The sequence below is a fragment of the Danio aesculapii genome, chromosome 4, assembly GCF_903798145.1.
Source record: "Danio aesculapii chromosome 4, fDanAes4.1, whole genome shotgun sequence".
Lineage (NCBI taxonomy): Eukaryota > Metazoa > Chordata > Actinopteri > Cypriniformes > Danionidae > Danio > Danio aesculapii.
The window spans coordinates 12,937,790-12,956,322 of NC_079438.1; the positions used below are offsets into that span (position 1 = coordinate 12,937,790).

The 18,533-nt window shown below is 44.2% G+C and overlaps 12 non-coding genes across 12 annotated transcripts; all 12 read right to left on the reverse strand.

The window, feature by feature from the left end:
* Window positions 1-3,946: 3,946 nt before the first annotated feature.
* On the reverse strand, window positions 3,947-4,028 carry trnas-uga (transfer RNA serine (anticodon UGA)). The gene has a single exon. It is a non-coding gene; the product is annotated as a tRNA-Ser (tRNA).
* A 128-nt stretch (window positions 4,029-4,156) lies between these two features.
* Window positions 4,157-4,228, reverse strand: trnah-gug (transfer RNA histidin (anticodon GUG)). The gene has a single exon. It is a non-coding gene; the product is annotated as a tRNA-His (tRNA).
* A 921-nt stretch (window positions 4,229-5,149) lies between these two features.
* Window positions 5,150-5,231, reverse strand: trnas-aga (transfer RNA serine (anticodon AGA)). The gene has a single exon. It is a non-coding gene; the product is annotated as a tRNA-Ser (tRNA).
* A 637-nt stretch (window positions 5,232-5,868) lies between these two features.
* On the reverse strand, window positions 5,869-5,950 carry trnas-aga (transfer RNA serine (anticodon AGA)). The gene has a single exon. It is a non-coding gene; the product is annotated as a tRNA-Ser (tRNA).
* A 284-nt stretch (window positions 5,951-6,234) lies between these two features.
* On the reverse strand, window positions 6,235-6,307 carry trnak-uuu (transfer RNA lysine (anticodon UUU)). Its single transcript has one exon. It is a non-coding gene; the product is annotated as a tRNA-Lys (tRNA).
* Window positions 6,308-6,909: 602 nt separating this feature from the next.
* On the reverse strand, window positions 6,910-6,991 carry trnas-uga (transfer RNA serine (anticodon UGA)). Its single transcript has one exon. It is a non-coding gene; the product is annotated as a tRNA-Ser (tRNA).
* Window positions 6,992-7,455: 464 nt separating this feature from the next.
* Window positions 7,456-7,537, reverse strand: trnas-aga (transfer RNA serine (anticodon AGA)). The gene has a single exon. It is a non-coding gene; the product is annotated as a tRNA-Ser (tRNA).
* Window positions 7,538-7,821: 284 nt separating this feature from the next.
* Window positions 7,822-7,894, reverse strand: trnak-uuu (transfer RNA lysine (anticodon UUU)). Its single transcript has one exon. It is a non-coding gene; the product is annotated as a tRNA-Lys (tRNA).
* Window positions 7,895-15,615: 7,721 nt separating this feature from the next.
* On the reverse strand, window positions 15,616-15,697 carry trnas-cga (transfer RNA serine (anticodon CGA)). Its single transcript has one exon. It is a non-coding gene; the product is annotated as a tRNA-Ser (tRNA).
* Window positions 15,698-16,371: 674 nt separating this feature from the next.
* Window positions 16,372-16,453, reverse strand: trnas-cga (transfer RNA serine (anticodon CGA)). The gene has a single exon. It is a non-coding gene; the product is annotated as a tRNA-Ser (tRNA).
* Window positions 16,454-16,732: 279 nt separating this feature from the next.
* On the reverse strand, window positions 16,733-16,805 carry trnak-uuu (transfer RNA lysine (anticodon UUU)). Its single transcript has one exon. It is a non-coding gene; the product is annotated as a tRNA-Lys (tRNA).
* Window positions 16,806-17,408: 603 nt separating this feature from the next.
* On the reverse strand, window positions 17,409-17,490 carry trnas-uga (transfer RNA serine (anticodon UGA)). Its single transcript has one exon. It is a non-coding gene; the product is annotated as a tRNA-Ser (tRNA).
* Between the last annotated feature and the right edge of the window lie 1,043 nt (window positions 17,491-18,533).

Here is an 18,533-nt window from a genome sequence, read left to right on the forward strand (position 1 = left end):
TAAAAGTAAGGGACATTTTATATGAATTTAAAGAAGGCTTTTTAACTGAACAATATGTTATAGACACAATGGAGGAGGCGAAAGAGGAATACAACAGAAGGGAAATTGAGAAAAATCTTGACAATTAAACAGGCAATTCCGAAAGAATGGATACGAAGCATAGACAATTTTGAAAAAGAAAAAGAAACAAATGAAGTGTGTGTGAAAATAGGAGAAAAAACACACGATTTTAAAGAATGTACTGTGAAGAATATTTATTGTTTTTTTAGAGAGAAAGTTTTTAAAGAACCAACAGCAAACAAATACTGGATGGAAAAATACAATGTAAAAGCAAATGAAATATGGGGAAACATGAAAGGAAGGTATGTAGAAACAAAAGTCGAATGTCTAGAATTTTTAATAAGGCACAAAGCAATATTTTCAGATGTCCTTTTAAACAAGATAGGGATGGAACAAAGTGGAATATGTAAAGTATGTCAAAAAGAGGAAGAGGGTTTTTTACACATGTTTTTATATTGTCAAGAATTGGAAAGTTTTTTAAAAGATTGTAAAGTTTTAATTAAAGGACTACTTGGAGACTGGGATGAAAATGAAACAGAATGGAACAGAGTATTGATGTTGGGATGGAATAAGAAAAATGAAAATAAGAAAATTGTCAACCTATGTATCATGCTGATGAAGAATGCAATGTGGGAAAGAAGAATTGTGGCAAAAAAAGAGAAAATTGTGATGAATGTATGGGCAATTTTAAGGAGGAAAACGGAAGGATACATGGAAAAACTGTATATATATTATAAAAACGAGGACAATTTAGGTGAACTGCACAAAATCTTGACAAACAAAGCATGTCAAGTTTTTAAAGAAATGAACTGGAATTTACCACAGTTTTAATGTTTTGATTCCAAATGATATTTTAATGTGTACTGTATTGTGCTTTACCGTGTGGAATTGTAATTGAAATTATTTTAATAAAAAAAAAAAAAGGCAATGCCTGATCTCATCTGAACTCGGAAGCAAAGCAGGCTTGGGCCTGGTTAGTACTTGGATGGGAGACCGCCTGGGAATACCAGGTGCTGTAAGCTTTTTGAATTCCTTCATTTGGCAGCGAATAAACTTCCCGTGTCACAGCTCTGCTGCTGGTGTCTTTTCTGCTGCTGGTGCCCCGGAGCAGAAACGGGAAGAAAAAAAATCAGGTAAACATTTGAGGTGATAAGGGCGTTGTTTTTGTAATAGAAAAAAATTTAAAAAACGCCTGTCATAGAAAAAGAGGCGGAACTGTGCTATTTATGGTGTTTCTATGTTAATTGTAGCAGCTTTTGCTGTGACTTTAGTGAATGAACATTTAGTGGACTTCTGATCTAAATCAGTCTAACATGTACAATTATACAGACAAAAAAAGGAGCGGCAATGATTCGGTTGTTAGATTTGTTTATGGATCTTGAACAACCCACCAGCTTTATATGTAAGCATCATTTTTGTCTTTGTACACAGTCTCTTCTCTGTAGGCACCATGCAGGATTCAAAATGGCCTTTCGCATTAGGTATCTCGTTACCCTTTTAGTCATAACAGGTCATATGCATGGCAATGCAGGAAGTTGATGACATGCAAACACATCTCAAGAAGGTTTTCACAGCTACCGTGTTTCATCCACCAAACATTGCTCCCAAACTGAAGTGAGACCTTCAAAGACAACCCAGATGGGACTTGAATCCACAATCCCAAGCCCCGGAGGCTGATGTCTTATCCTTTAGGCCAATCATTTGTCATGGATCTTTTGTATGCCTTCAATAAGATGCCAACGCATGGAAAACTGCACTTTAGGATCTCGATGCCAGTGTGCAGCAAGTCTGAGAATTCAAAGCTAACTATTGTCCTCAGATCATCACACCTAAGTTTTGAGAGGACCAGTCGGAATTGTTTCACACAACTTAAATGTAACCCAACAAAGACAACCCAGATGGGACTTGAACCAACAATCCCCAGCTTTAAAGGCTGATGCCTTATCCATTAAGCCAATACTAGCCTTTGTCGTATCTGATGTATGGCTCAGGAAGTTCTTGTAGCTCAGAAAACAGTACTTTAGGATCCCTGTGCCATATTGCATTCAGACGATCTGATGTGTACACCTAATGACAAAACAGCTTCTCTGAGGAGTTTTCCATTGTCATGTCATTTTGACCTAAGGGTATGAACCTAGCTTTTTAAAGGTAACACTGGACTGTCTTGCACAGTCAACTTAAAAGTAACTGCATTAAAGACAACCCAGTTGGTACTTTAAACCCACAATCCCTAGCTTCGAAGGCTAGTGCCTTATCCATTAGGCCACTGGGCTGTTTTATACTGCCTGTGAACTGTAATATGCCTCCAGGGAGATGCTGACACACGTAACAAAAACAACATGAACAAAGAGTAGAGTGGATCGGTCTCACAGAATTTTTTGTGGCACTGCAGATTGCTTCTACAGGGCTCGTTGGTCTAGGGGTATCATTCTCGCTTCGGGTGCGAAAGGTCCCGGGTTCAAATCCCGGACGAGCCCTATGACTGTCATAGAGAAAGCAGCGGTGCTGTGCTATCTAAGGTGTTAATTGTAGCAGCTTTTGCTGTGACTTTAGTGAATAAACATTTAGTGGACTTCTGATCTAAATCAGTCTAACATGTACAATTATACAGACAAAAATAGGAGCGGCAATGATTCGATTGTTAGATTTGTTTATGGATCTTGAACAACCCACCAGCTTTATATGTAAGCACCATTTTTGTCTTTGTACACAGTCTCTTCTCTGTAGGCATCATGCAGGATTCAAAATGGCCTTTCGCGTTAGGTATCTCGTTACCCTTTTAGTCATAATAGGTAATATGCATGGCAATGCAGAAAGTTAATGACATGCACACACATCTCAAGAAGGTTTTCACAGCTACCGTGTTTCATCCACCAAACATTGCTCCCAAATTGAAGTGAGACCTTCAAAGACAACCCAGATGGGACTTGAACCAACAATCCCAAGCCCCGGAGGCTGATGCCTTATCCCTTAGGCCACTGGGCCATTTCGTCAATCATTTGTCATGGATCTTTTGTATGCCTTCAACAAGATGCCAACGCATGGAAAACTGCATTTTAGGATCTTGATGCCAGTTTGCATTCCATCAAAAAAGATGTGTGCAACTAATGGTCAAACATTTTCTTTGTGCAATCATCCACATTCGTGTCTCATTGCTCCTGGGCTATGGTTCTCACGTAGGGTGTGACTGGTCTTGAGTTTCAAATTCCAAACAAGGCCACTCTCATTAACTTAAAATCACTGCAGCTATTTTCTTGTTTGCATTTCATCATCATCCACCTAATAAGAGACCATTAGTTGAAAGCCACGAGGTACTTGAAGTCAAGATTTCCCTTACCCCCCGACAATACTTTCTCATCACAGCACAGACCTGCGTCCTCTTAAAAAAAACAGATGCAGTCGTCCTCCAGGAAACGGCGTTTCAGAGCTGTGCCATGCCACTGCTGAGCTGGACCGTGAAAGACCTTGAAGTCATTAGGTGTTACCAAAGCCATGGTCCAAAAGCGTGGCCAAAAGCACATTTCGCCTGGGCCTTTTGGAACTGTGCTAGCATCAGTCTTGAAAAGAGCTGTGCATAAAGCAACTCTCCAGAAGCAGATGGAGTGGGGAAAATGTGCCACAAAGGGACAGCCAAAGAGGACTGGGCAACTTGGAAAAAAAACTATCAAATCCCAATCTTGATGAGCCGTACAAGATGTTGCTGTCGATTTATTGAACGTTTCTCTAGGCAACATCAGAGTGTAGGGACTACAAAAAAAGCTAAATTGCGACTATTCGCTGGACTTGAATTATTCAAAATGGGATTAAACACGCAGGCCCGCAACCAAACGTCGCAAAAGCCACAGTTCCTCTCACAGAGAGAAAAAGCAAAAGCAGCTGGCTGTTCCGTAGTCGGCAGGGTTCGAACCTGCGTGGGGAGACCCCAATGGATTTCAAGTCAATCGCCTTAACCTCTCGGCCACGACTACGCATGGTGGGAACTCATTGACTTTTTCTGCTGAATGTGGGCAACATTGAACGCAGCACAGTTGGGGCATAAATGGCCTGAGGTTGTAAAAAGCGGCACAAGCATTGCTCGCAGTTAACAGGAACACGCTGCCGTGACCCGGATTCGAACCGGGGTTGCTGCGGCCACAACACAGAGTACTGACCACTATACGATCATGGCACACCGCTCGCTCACCGATAAGCTCTGCAGCTGCCTGGACACTAAGGGACACCGGTTTGTGACCGTGATTCAAACAGGGATTTCTCTGGCCACAACACAGAGTACGGATGACTGTACTAAATTGTAGTGGCAATTTTTCTTTAATGAGGCGTTCTCTGTGGTAAAAAAGACAAAGTCTTACCCAGGGTGTCTTTTAAAGTTTATTCTTTGCAAAGAAGGTCACAATCATTCAGCAACGACAGTTTCTGCAGAGTGAGACACTGAAACAGAGTGCTCGCTCTTTTTATCTGGTTTCTCCCCTGTACTGCTTACAAGGTCACTAAAGTCATGCGCTAGGCACATGCATCATGGATTATAGTTATCTTTCCCCTGTATTGAATTCTTGTTTACTGCTTCAGGTTTGTCTTTTAATCAGGCCATATCAAGTCCATCGCCTTAACCTCTCGGCCACGACTACGCATGGTGGGAGCTCGTTGACTTATTCTGCTGAATGTGGGCAACATTGAACGCAGCACAGTTGGGGCATAAATGGCCTGAGGTTGTAAAAAGCGGCACAAGCATTGCTCGCAGTTAATAGGAACATGCTGCCGTGACCCGGATTCGAACCGGGGTTGCTGCGGCCACAACACAGAGTACTGACCACTATAAGATCACAGCACACCGCTCACTCACCGATAAGCTCTGCAGCTGCCTGGACACTAAGGGACACCGGTTTGTGACCGTGATTCAAACAGGGATTTCTCTGGCCACAACACAGAGTACGGATGACTGTACGGTCGCGGCAAACCACTGTCGCTCACCCACAGCTGCCTGGTCACTAAGTGACAGGGGCTTGTTTGTGAGTTGCAGAGGAGGATTCCAATTACATATAGGAGGCTTGAAAGAAAAGAGAACAACAACATAAGTGGACGTGCAAAACAACGTAGTCGGCAGGATTCGAACCTGCACGGGGAAACCCCAATGGATTTCTAGTCCATCGCCTTAACCACTCGGCCACGACTACAAACGTCTGCTTTCTCTCTCCTGCTGAGGTGGCAACCAAGCACAGGGTCAAAAGGGGTAGAGGAAGGTGCAATAGCTCCAGTGCAACTTTTCAGTACAATCTCTGGGAAGCAGGGACAGCATAGCTCTCTAATCTAACAAACTCAGCTAACTTCATGGGCACTCTTTCCACACAAGCTGATGATCTGAATTCAGAGCAATGTGCTCTCGCAGGCCACACCACAATGGACAGCCACCAAGTGATATGAAAAGAACAACGATGTCTCTGACAAATAGACAGGCCTTCGCCCAAACAGGGACTTGAACCCTGGACTCTCAGATTAAAAGTCTGATGCGGCCACAACACAGAGTACTGACCACTATACGATCACGGCACACCGCTCGCTCACCGATAAGCTTTGCAGCTGCCTGGACACTAAGGGACACTGGTTTGTGACTGTGATTCAAACAGGGATTTCTCTGGCCACAACACAGAGTACGGATGACTGTACGGTCGCGGCAAACCACTGTCGCTCACCCACAGCTGCCTGGTCACTAAGTGACAGGGGCTTGTTTGTGAGTTGCAGAGGAGGATTCCAATTACGTATAGGAGGCTTGAAAGAAAAGAGAACAACAACATAAGTGGACGTGCAAAACAACGTGATCGGCAGGATTCGAACCTGCGCGGGGAAACCCCAATGGATTTCTAGTCCATCGCCTTAACCACTCGGCCACGACTACAAACGTCTGCTTTCTCTCTCCTGCTGAGGTGGCAACCAAGCACAGGGTCAACAGGGGTAGAGGAAGGTGCACTAGCTCTAGTGCAACTTTTCCGTACAATCTCTGGGAAGCAGAGACAGCATAGCTCTCTAATCTAACAAACTCAGCTAACTTCATGGGCACTCTTTCCACACAAGCTGATGATCTGAATTCAGAGCAACGTGCTCTCGCAGGCCACACCACAATGGACAGCCACCAAGTGATATGAAAAGAACAACGAGGTCTCTGACAAACAGACAGGGCTTCGCCCGAACAGGGACTTGAACCCTGGACTCTCAGATTAAAAGTCTGATGCTCTACCGACTGAGCTATCCAGGCTCCTGTCTGTGGAAGCACCTGTTTGCGGAGTTGGCCCTCTGCAAGCCCCTTGCCGGCTGACAACACTTTCACATCACAGCACAGACCTGCGTCCTCTTAAAAAAAACAGATGCAGTCGTCCTCCAGGAAACAGTGTTTCAGAGCTGTGCCATGCCACTGCTGAGCTGGACCGTGAAAGACCTTGAAGTCATTAGGTGTTACCAAAGCCATGGTCCAAAAGCGTGGCCAAAAGCACATTTTGCCTGGGCCTTTTGGAACTGTGCTAGCATCAGTCTTGAAAAGAGCTGTGCATAAAGAAACTCTCCAGAAGCAGATGGAGTGGGGAAAATGTGCCACAAAGGGACAGCCAAAAAGGACTGGGCAACTTGGAAAAAAAACTATCAAATCCCAGTCTTGATGAGCCGTACAAGATGTTGCTGTCGATTTATTGAACGTTTCTCTAGGCAACATCAGAGTGTAGGGACTACAAAAAAAGCTAAATTGAGACTAGTCGCTGGACTTGAATTATTCAATATGGGATTAAACACGCAGGCCCGCAACCAAACGTCACAAAAGCCACAGTTCCTCTCACAGAGAGAAAAAGCAAAAGCAGCTGGCTGTTCCGTAGTCGGCAGGGTTCGAACCTGCGCGGGGAGACCCCAATGGATTTCAAGTCCATCGCCTTAACCTCTCGGCCACGACTACGCATGGTGGGAGCTCGTTGACTTTTTCTGCTGAATGTGGGCAACATTGAACGCAGCACAGTTGGGGCATAAATGGCCTGAGGTTGTAAAAAGCGGCACAAGCATTGCTCGCAGTTAACAGGAACACGCTGCCGTGACCCGGATTTGAACCGGGGTTGCTGCGGCCACAACACAGAGTACTGACCACTATAAGATCACGGCACACCGCTCGCTCACCGATAAGCTCTGCAGCTGCCTGGACACTAAGGGACACTGGTTTGTGACCGTGATTCAAACAGGGATTTCTCTGGCCACAACACAGAGTACGGATGACTGTACGGTCGCGGCAAACCACTGTCGCTCACGCACAGCTGCCTGGTCACTAAGTGACAGGGGCTTGTTTGTGAGTTGCAGAGGAGGATTCCAATTACGTATAGGAGGCTTGAAAGAAAAGAGAACAACAACATAAGTGGACGTGCAAAACGACGTAGTCGGCAGGATTCGAACCTGCGCGGGGAAATCCCAATGGATTTCTAGTCCATCGCCTTAACCACTCGGCCACGACTACAGACGTCTGCTTTCTCTCTCCTGCTGAGGTGGCAACCAAGCACAGGGTCAAAAGGGGTAGAGGAAGGTGCACTAGCTCTAGTGCAACTTTTCAGTACAATCTCTGGGAAGCAGGGACAGCATAGCTCTCTAATCTAACAAACTCAGCTAACTTCATGGGCGCTCTTTCCACACAAGCTGATGATCTGAATTCAGAGCAACGTGCTCTCGCAGGCCACACCACAATGGACAGCCACCAAGTGATATGAAAAGAACAACAAGGTCTCTGACAAACAGACAGGCCTTCGCCCGAACAGGGACTTGAACCCTGGACCCTCAGATTAAAAGTCTGATGCTCTACCGACTGAGCTATCCGGGCTCCTGTATGTGGAAGCACCTGTTTACGGAGTTGGCCCTCTGCAAGCCCCTTGCCGGCTGATAACACTTTCACATCACAGCACAGACCTGCGTCCTCTTAAAAAAAACAGATGCAGTCGTCCTCCAGGAAACGGCGTTTCAGAGCTGTGCCATGCCACTGCTGAGCTGGACCGTGAAAGACCTTGAAGTCATTAGGTCCAAAAGCGTGGCCAAAAGCACATTTCGCCTGGGCCTTTTGGAACTGTGCTAGCATCAGTCTTGAAAAGAGCTGTGCATAAAGCAACTCTCCAGAAGCAGATGGAGTGGGGAAAATGTGCCACAAAGGGACAGCCAAAAAGCACTGGGCAACTTGGAAAAAAAACTATCAAATCCCAGTCTTGATGAGCCGTACAAGATGTTGCTGTCGATTTATTGAACGTTTCTCTAGGCAACATCAGAGAGTAGGGACTACAAAAAAAGCTAAATTGCGACTAGTCGCTGGACTTGAATTATTCGATATGGGATTAAACACGCAGGCCCGCAACCAAACAACGCAAAAGCCACAGTTCCTCTCACAGAGAGAAAAAGCAAAAGCAGGTGGCTGTTCCGTAGTCGGCAGGGTTCGAACCTGCGCGGGGAGACCCCAATGGATTTCAAGTCATCGCCTTAACCTCTCGGCCACGACTACGCATGGTGACAGCTTGTTGACTTTTTCTGCTGAATGTGGGCAACATTGAACGCAGCACAGTTGGGGCATAAATGGCCTGAGGTTGTAAAAAGCGGCACAAGCATTGCTTGAAAGCCACGGGGTACTTGAAGTCAAGATCTCCATTACCAAAGCTTAGCGGAACCATTTAGGTTTGTAACGTGACAGTGAGATTCAAGCAAGATTGGATGAATCTTATTTGAAGTGTGTAGCAAGTCTGAGAATTCGAAGCTAACTATTGTCCTCAGATCATCACGCCTAAGTTTTGAGAAGACCAGTCGGAATTGTTTCACACAACTTAAATGTAACCCAACAAAGACAACCCAGATGGGACTTGAACCCACAATCCCCAGCTTTGAAGGCTGATGGCTTATCCATCAGGCCACTGGGTCAACATTTACCTTTTTCATATCTGATGTATGGCTCAGGAAGTTCTTTTTACTCAGAAAACAGTTCTTTAGGATCCCTATGCCATATTGCATTCAGACGATCTGATGTGTACACCTAATGACAAAACAGCTTCTCTGAGGAGTTTTCCATTGTCATGTCTTTTTGACCTAAGGGTATGAACCTAGCTTTTTAAAGGTAATACTGGATTGTCTTGCTCAGTCAACTTAAAAGGAACTGCATCAAAGACAACCCAGTTGGTACTTTAAACCCACAATCCCCAGCTTCGAAGGCTGGTGCCTTATCCATTAGGCCACTGGGCTGTTTTATACTTACTGTAAACTGTAATATGCCTCCAGGGAGTTATTGACACACGTAACAAAAACATGGAAGAGCCAGTTCTGTCCTTTTCTTCTTTCACTTACCATAGAACATGGTGGTGTTCGCTAATACACTGTTCCCTGTATTCATATCTATTCAAAAGTAGTATTGCCATTAAAACTAGACTTTATCCATAATGCAAATGCCATTAACACATGACTAATCAACATTATATTACTAGCTTTCATGTTGTTATTGTTACAACTTAAAAGTTTACAGCTGACTTTGCTAGCTAGCTAACCCATTGCAATATGCACGTTCCACTATTGCACAGTGCTGCAATTTGGTAACTCAGACATTTGATAGATTTAGAAAAAAACTAATTTTATTAAAATGAATTTGAGTTGTGGATATGTCATGATGACTAACTGGAGGTGATGTTTCAGATTTTTTTTGTGGATCTGACATAATTTGATCCTGTTTTTATTGACGTTTACATTTGCATTTAGCAACTACTCACAATAAACGCCAGTCTGTCAGAAATCACGCTACAGAACAACACAGCATGTCACGTGACTTAACCAAAGCACATCATTGGCTACACTTCGGTCTTCTCTTTCCAACAACAACAAAAAAAAATGTTGGTCTTAAAGAAACAGTGGCAGAGAAATGAACATAAACATCATGTTGCCACATGTTAACACCATACAGTAGAGGGTTAAAATAAAATGACTATAAATGAGACTGAGATTATTGTCATTTGTATATTTATTTATTGAATTATTTATTTATTTGCATTGCCAAAGGTAATACATTATTGATGAATAACTTTACTACTCATTTGCAGGCAGTACAAGAAGTCATGTGGACGAATTAGGAAAAGTTTAAGGACAAAGTCTATATTTCTCCATTCCCATGCAAGCCTTTTCAGTTGGGTGAAGTATATTCACAGGCAAGTTTTTATTCTCTGTGATCTCTAGTAGCCCGTCCTCTAGTATTCTGCAGACATTTTTTTCCATTCTGTGTTTTTACAGTAATACAACATTGCATTATTTAGATTTTCACAAGGTCTTCATATGCGACAAGTGGATATGATGTTAGATGGCATCTCATATAGTAGTGCAACTCTGTCCAAGATGTCCACGAAACTGTGAAGTGTATGTGTGAGAAGCATGAGGAGACTATGGAAGAAAAAAGGACAACGAATTCCTGGGATCAACATATGTGTACACATTGATGAAAGCAAGTTTTTGTCACAGACGAAAAGTAAGCCATGACCTCAGATTTTTAACTGAAACCATTGTGTGTGTGGTTGCTAAGGTGTTGCTAGGTGGTTGCTTGGCGGTTGCTAAGGTGTTGCTAGATGGTTGCTAAGGTGTTGCTAGGTGGTTGCTAGGCAGTTACTAAGGTGTTGCTAGGTGGTTGCTAAGGTGTTGCTAGGTGGTTGCTAGGCGGTTGCTAAGGTGTTGCTAGGTGGTTGCTAGGCGGTTGCTAGGTGGTTGCTAGGCGGTTGCTAAGGTGTTGCTAGGTGGTTGCTAAGTTGTTGCTAGGCGGTTGCTAAGGTGTTGCTAGGTGGTTGCTAACGTGTTGCTAGGTGGTTGCTAGGCGGTTGCTAAGGTGTTGCTAGGTGGTTGCTAGGCGGTTGCTAAGGTGTTGCTAGGTGGTTGCTAAGGTGTTGCTAGGCGGTTGCTAAGGTGTTGCTAGGTGGTTGCTAAGGTGTTGCTAGGTGGTTGCTAGGCGGTTGCTAAGGTGTTGCTAGGTGGTTGCTAGGCGGTTGCTAAGGTGTTGCTAGGTGGTTGCTAAGGTGTTGCTAGGTGGTTGCTAGGCGGTTGCTAAGGTGTTGCTAGGTGGTTGCTAGGCGGTTGCTAAGGTGTTGCTAGGTGCTTAGCCAGTTGCTAAGACAGTCCAGTCTATTGATATTATCGGAGGACAATGTGGCCAAGGGGTACATCAAAGGCACGTACCAAAGACTATAGACTTCTTACAGGGTTATGGTTATAAAAATTTGATGTTCTTGATCGTAGAATTAGATCAAATGCGATAAAGTACCTCCAGGTGGTTGTTTTCGCAGAATAAAGCCGATCAGTCTTATAAAACAGTGCATCACAAGTCTGTTGGGCATTATTCTGCGATAACAACTGCCTGTGTGAGATTTATACCTTACATAAAGATTGTGTATAACATAGTGCCTAATGATTTATTGTTGGTTCACCTTTTGCTATTGAAGCAGCTCTAAAAATGTTTTTTTTGATCACTATTTTCAGGTGAGAATTGGCCCCAATACTTCAATCACAGGTGAACAGTTTGCCCATGTGAATTGGACTGACCCCAAAATGGCCACAAAAGATCTCTTAGTAGCCGTGTTTGGAAGGAACACCCTTAGTACACACTGCTGCACTGGCAAATGTTCAAATGCCTTCAGAGACAAAGCAGCTAAGCCACGACTGGACTCCAAATAAGTCTCTGACATCATCTGTAAGTTTTTTTTCCTAATAAAATATTTTGTAAATGTTGTCATATTTTCAGATATTAAAAACAAAAATATACAAATATAATTATATAATTACACTCAGGACTTTGCTATCTACTTTAAAAACTATGTTAGGCCTTGAGATTTAGCATTAAAATAAAATTGTCAATTATTTCTCAGAGTATTGGTCACTTGGCAGATAGAAAAAAATTCAAATAAAATAAGTCTGCACAAACAGTTTATTAAGTATTAATTATGGTCAGACATTTATACATTTATAAATCTTTAAATCAGTGTGTTATGTGGAGTCAGGTTTAATTTTTGCTTTATGAGTTATTAGTTTTGTTAAACAGTTTATAGTCATCTCTTAAATCAAATATTAAGTTAACATTTTTAAACAACCTGTAGCTGGTTTGGGTACTGCTGAGTGCTGTGGCTGGAGGGGGTGGGGTGGGGGGTCTTTTGCTCTCAGATGCGGTTTGGGTCTAAATATGTTTCTTTTTCTTATCTCTGACAGTTTACATCAAAAATAAATATAATGTTGAAGCCAGCCAAATAAGGAAGGTCATCTCCCAAAAATGCGCTGATTAAGTGCAAAATGACAAAAAGACACCACAATTTTGTGTAATTTTTCAGAACTTTGTGTGTGAATATTTTTTATCTGCTCATATAATGAAAACTGAATTCAAATTGAACAATGTTGAAACAACAGGACATAATTTTGTTGCCCTTTTTAAATCAATATTTTCAGAGGTTTGTGCACTAATGCTGTTCTCTAATATAGGTTGCACAAAAATTAAGGTGTCAAGGTGACTTTTCATAAGACAGTCACAGATACAAAAGAAAAGTGTACATTTAGGATTCCATTAAAATTTCATTAAAATCCCATATACTTGTCATATAAGTCGTATTAGACAATCTGATGTATTCCTTTAGGTTTTAAGGTTCCAAAAACAAATAGGAATTCTAAATGGAATCCTATACAGAAATCCTATTGCGATTTCTAACATATTTGGAAACTTTTCCTAAAGGATTCCTATAGGATTTCTTTATAGGATTCCATTGAGAATTCCACATTTTAGACATTTTAGATATTATTAACTCATAGAAATAACAATGGAGACAGTTGCTTCCGGTCCTCAGCCCTCAGCTCCACTCAAGGTCTCCGTGACCTCTGACCTAGTTTGGTGGCTCCTGAAAAAGTTATAAAGAGACAGGCAAACGCACTGAACATTCTTATATTAAGCAATGTGTTAACTTATTCATTAGTTAAAATCAATTCAAAGTTAATTACTCATTCAAACAATCAAATAATTATATGAAAAAAATGAGAAACAAGATGATGAGGAAAGGATAAACGTTGATTCATGCTGAGATGGATAGGAAGGTAGAAATCCGAATCCTCGACGCTCTACAAAAGTTGGCTAACACGCCCAAACAGGGACTTGAACCCAGAAACGTCAGATGAAAAGTCTGACTCTCTACCGACTGAGTTATCCGGGATCACTGGGGCATTAGCTCAGATTTAAGCGCTTGTGACGTGTCAGAGTAGCAGCGTGCACTGAAAAGTGGGCTGTACAAAACAGGTGGCAAGAGGTAGGTGTGATGCCAATGTCACCGTAAGGAATCCTGCCGTGACCCTGAATCGAAGCGGGGTTGCTGCGGCCACAATGCAGAGTACTAACCACAATCCGTTCATGGCGAGTTACCGGACAGCCGTTGTGGCCCCTGTGTGGTATGTTCCTCCCTCTGATTTGCCCCTTTCGGTTCAGTGAGCGCACGCTGTTGTTTTTCTCCTGCTACCAGCACGACGCTTTTCCCAAGTAACGCTGGAATTGCAAACATTTGATGACTGTTGCAAGTTTAAAAAGGAAGAGGACGAGCACGTGGTCTGCAGGACTCGAACAAGCGCAAGAAGACCCCAATGGATTTCTAATGCACCACCTTAACCACTCGGCCGCAACTACAAGACTGCCTGTGCTTTCCATGTCCTCATGCCTAGTACACATGTTGTGCATCCAGATGAAACTTTCAGCAAGCAATAGCTCACTGGCAAAAGCTGTGGCTCCACAAGAAGAGCCTTACATGCCCAAGCAGGGACTTGAACCCTGGACCCTTAGATTAAATGTCTGATGCTCTACCGACTGAGCTACCCGGGCTCCATGGCAGTGCCTTGCAAGTAGGCAAGGTTTAGGGTTGTGGTCGGCGCAGACCTTTACGGTACACAAAAGTTTACCGTGAGGTGGGGTTTAAACTTGTGGTTGGTGTAGATGTTGCTAAAACACAACGGGTTACTGTGAGGTTGGGTTTATGGTTGTTGTAGGTGTAGACATAAGTAAAACACAGTAGTTTGGACTCCATGTCATGTGGGAGACATTAAAAAGATCAATGACAACTGCAGAAGGTCTTTCTGTTGTTGTGGCAATAAATGGAGACTTAACCATTGAAACGATTCCTTCCATGCCTTAGAAGCGTGACTTGATCAATGCTTACCTACACAGCATGCTGGCATCAAAGGTCCCGTTGCTCATTTCGAATCCTAAGTCTTCTACACTTTAGGAAACGTAAACATTCAGGACGTGCCATTAGCACAGCCTGCACTAAAAGGAGGCTGGAGATTACGAATGTCATCACAGAGTGCAACGCCAATGCCACCTTGAAAAGCCTGCCGTGACCCGGATTCAAACCGGGGTTACTGCGGCCACAACGCAGAGTACTAACCACTATACAACCACGGCGAGCTACGGGACAGCCACTGCAGCCTAAAGTCACAAACTAAGTCCTGCGCGTAGCCTGGACGTAGTCGGCAGGATTCGAACCTGTGCAGGGAGACCCCAATGGATTTCTAGTCCACCGCCTTTACCACTCAGCCACGACTACGAAGCTTGACCTTTCCATTGTGCTCTTGCCTGTACATGACATGTAGAGCAAGCAAGAGCTCACCAGCAATAGATGTCGCTTGTAGGGGTGGTATGCAGTTTAACCCAAAGAATGACCAGTCTGTCAGATGAAGAAGAGCCGAGTCAGAGATTTAAATAAATAAATAAATAAAGTTTACTGAAGATAGTTTGCAGTTACATTAGCAGAAGCCAGCTTCAACACTCGCCATGAGTTCCTAGGGCGCTCTGCTTACAATCACAAATCAATAACAATTATACTCTCACATAAGGTCATTAACTGCGTCACGCATATAGGTGTTCTAACCTGATTGGATAAAACACAGATAGACTAGGAAAATTTCCACGTGGGGTGCGTGCGTACAATTCTGAACAGTATCTCAAGCATAAACGTCAGACATCCACTAGACTGTTTAGAGCTGACTCCAGACCTGTGAAACGGATCCACAATCAAATAGAACACACACACTTAAAGTATAATCTGTTTCTTATCCGAGGCTGAGTGTAGTCTCAGCCGTCTTTATCAAAACTTGTTAAAAACCAGTATAATCTACATTCAGGCAGTTATATCCTTAGCACACAACGTCTATCTTGAATAAAAGGTAGAATCACCTTAAAAGAATTAACCGTAAAAACAGCAAAATCCCTTCAGACATTTTAGATATTATTAACTCATAGAAATAACAATGGAGACAGTTGCTTCCGGTCCTCAGCCCTCAGCTCCACTCAAGGTCTCCGTGACCTCTGACCTAGTTTGGTGGCTCCTGAAAAAGTTATAAAGAGACAGGCAAACGCACTGAACATTCTTATATTAAGCAATGTGTTAACTTATTCATTAGTTAAAATCAATTCAAAGTTAATTACTCATTCAAACAATCAAATAATTATATAAAAATAATGGCATTTCCGTTAGGGGGCAATGAGCAAAATAAGCAAGTGGACTTTGTGGAAATACCAACCGACGTAGTTGGCAGGGTTTGAACCTGCGCAGGGAGACCCCAATGGATTTCGAGTCCATCGCCTTAACCTCTCAGCCACGACTACACCTGGCCTTGACTCGTTTGCTCTGTTGGCCGGATGTGGGCAACACTAGATACAGCAGAGGTTGGGGTGAGAAATCCAGCCATGGCCTGAGGTGACAAAAACTCAGCCCAGCGTGGCTTTCCGTTAACAGGTACGCGCTGCTGTGACCGGGATTCAAACTGGGATATCTCTGGCCACAACACAGAGTACGGATCACTGTACGGTCGCGGCAAACCACTGTCGCTCACCCACAGCTGCCTGGTCACTAAGTGACAGGGGCTTGTTTGTGAGATGCAGAGGAGGATTGCAATTACGTATAGGAGGCTTGAAAGAAAAGAGAACAACAACATAAGTGGACGTGCAAAACAACGTTGTCGTCAGTATTCGAACTTGCACGGGGAAACCCCAATGGATTTCTAGTCCATCGCCTTAACCACTCGGCCACGACTACAGACGTCTGCTTTCTCTCTCCTGCTGAGGTGGCAACCAAGCACAGGGTCAACAGGGGTGGAGGAAGGTGCACTAGTTCTTGTGCAACTTTTCCGTACAATCTCTGGGAAGCTGGGAAAGCATAGCTCTCTAACACACTCAGCTAACTTCATGGGCACTCTTTCCACACAAGCTGATGATCTGAATTCAGAGCAAAAGCCACAGTTCCTCTCACAGAGAGAAAAAGCAAAAGCAGCTGGCTGTTCCGTAGTCGGCAGGGTTCGAACCTGCGCGGGGAGACCCCAATGGATTTCGAGTCCATCGCCTTAACCTCTCGGCCACGACTACACCTGGCCTTGACTTGTCTGCTCTGTTGGCCTGATGTGAGCAACACTAGATACAGCAGAGGTTGTGCTAGCTCTTGTACAACTTTTCCGTACAATCTCTGGGAAGCAGGGACCACATAGCTCTCTAATCTAACACACTCAGCTAACTTCATGGGCACTCTTTCCACACAAGCTGATGATCTGAATTCAGAGCAACGTGCTCTCGCAGGCCACACCACAATGGACAGCCACTAAGCGATATGAAAATAACAACAAGGTCTCTGACAAACAGACAGGCCTTCGCCCGAACAGGGACTTGAACCCTGGACCCTCAGATTAAAAGTCTGATGCTCTACCGACTGAGCTATCCGGGCTCCTGTCTGCGGAAGCACCTGTTTGCGGAGTTGGCCCTCTGCAAGCCCCTGGCCCCCGACAACACTTTCTCATCACATCACAGACCTGCGTCCTCTTAAAAAAAACAGATGCAGTCGTCCTCCAGGAAACGGCGTTTCAGAGCTGTGCCATGCCACTGCTGAGCTGCACCGTGAAAGACATTGAAGTCTTTAGGTGTTACCAAAGCCATGGTCCAAAAGCATGGCCAAAAGCACATTTCGCCTGGGCCTTTTGGAACTGTGCTAGCATCAGTCTTGAAAAGAGCTGTGCATAAAGCAACTCTCCAGAAGCAGATGGAGTGGGGAAAATGTGCCACAAAGGGACAGCCAAAAAGGACTGGGCGACTTGGAAAAAAAAAAACTATCAAATCCCAATCTTGATGAGCCGTACAAGATGTTGCTGTCGATTTATTGAACGTTTCTCTAGGCAACATCAGAGTGTAGGGACTACAAAAAAGCTAAATTGCGACTAGTCGCTGGACTTGAATTATTTAATATGGGATTAAACACGCAGGCCCGCAAACAAACGTCGCAAAAGCCACAGTTCCTCTCACAGAGAGAAAAAGCAAAAGCAGCTGGCTGTTCCGTAGTCGGCAGGGTTCGAACCTGCGCGGGGAGACCCCAATGGATTTCAACTCCATCACCTTAACCTCTCGGCCACGACTACGCATGGTGGCAGTCCATTGACTTTTTCTGCTGAATGTGGGCAACATTGAACGCAGCACAGTTGGGGCATAAATGGCCTGAGGTTGTAAAAAGCAGCACAAGCATTGCTCGCAGTTAACAAAACACGCTGCCGTGAACTGGATTCGAACCGGGGTTGCTGCGGCCATAACACAGAGTACTGACCACTATAAGATCACGGCACACCACTCGCTCACTGATAAGCTCTGCAGCTGCATGTACACTAATGGACACTGGTTTGTGACCGTGATTCAAACTGGGATATCTCTGGCCACAACACAGAGTACGGATCACTGTACAGTCGCGGCAAACCACTGTCGCTCACCCACAGCTGCCTGGTCACTAAGTGACAGGGGCTTGTTTGTGAGATGCAGAGGAGAATTGCAATTACGTATAGGAGGCTTGAAAGAAAAGAGAACAACAACATAAGTGGACGTGCAAAACAATGTAGTCGGCAGGATTCGAACCTGCGCGGGGAAACCCCAATGGATTTCTAAAGTCTGATGCTCTACCGACTGAGCTATCCAGGCTCCTGTCTGTGCAAGTACCTGTTTGCGGAGTTGGCCCTCTGCAAGCCCCGTGCCGGCTCACAACACTTTCTCATCACAGCACAGACCTGCGTCCTCTTAAAAAAAACAGATGCAGTCGTCCTCCAGGAAACGGCGTTTCAGAGCTGTGCCATGCCACTGCTGAGCTGCACCATGAAAGACCTTGAAGTCATTAGGTGTTACCAAAGCCATGGTCCAAAAGCATGGCCAAAAGCACATTTCGCCTGGGCCTTTTGGAACTGTGCTAGCATCAGTCTTGAAAAGAGCTGTGCATAAAGCAACTCTCCAGAAGCAGATGGAGTGGGGAAAATGTGCCACAAAGGGACAGCCAAAAAGGACTGGGCGACTTGGAAAAAAAAACTATCAAATCCCAATCTTGATGAGCCGTACAAGATGTTGCTTCAATATGGGATTAAACACGCAGGCCCGCAACCAAACGTCGCAAAAGCCACAGTTCCTCTCACAGAGAGAAAAAGCA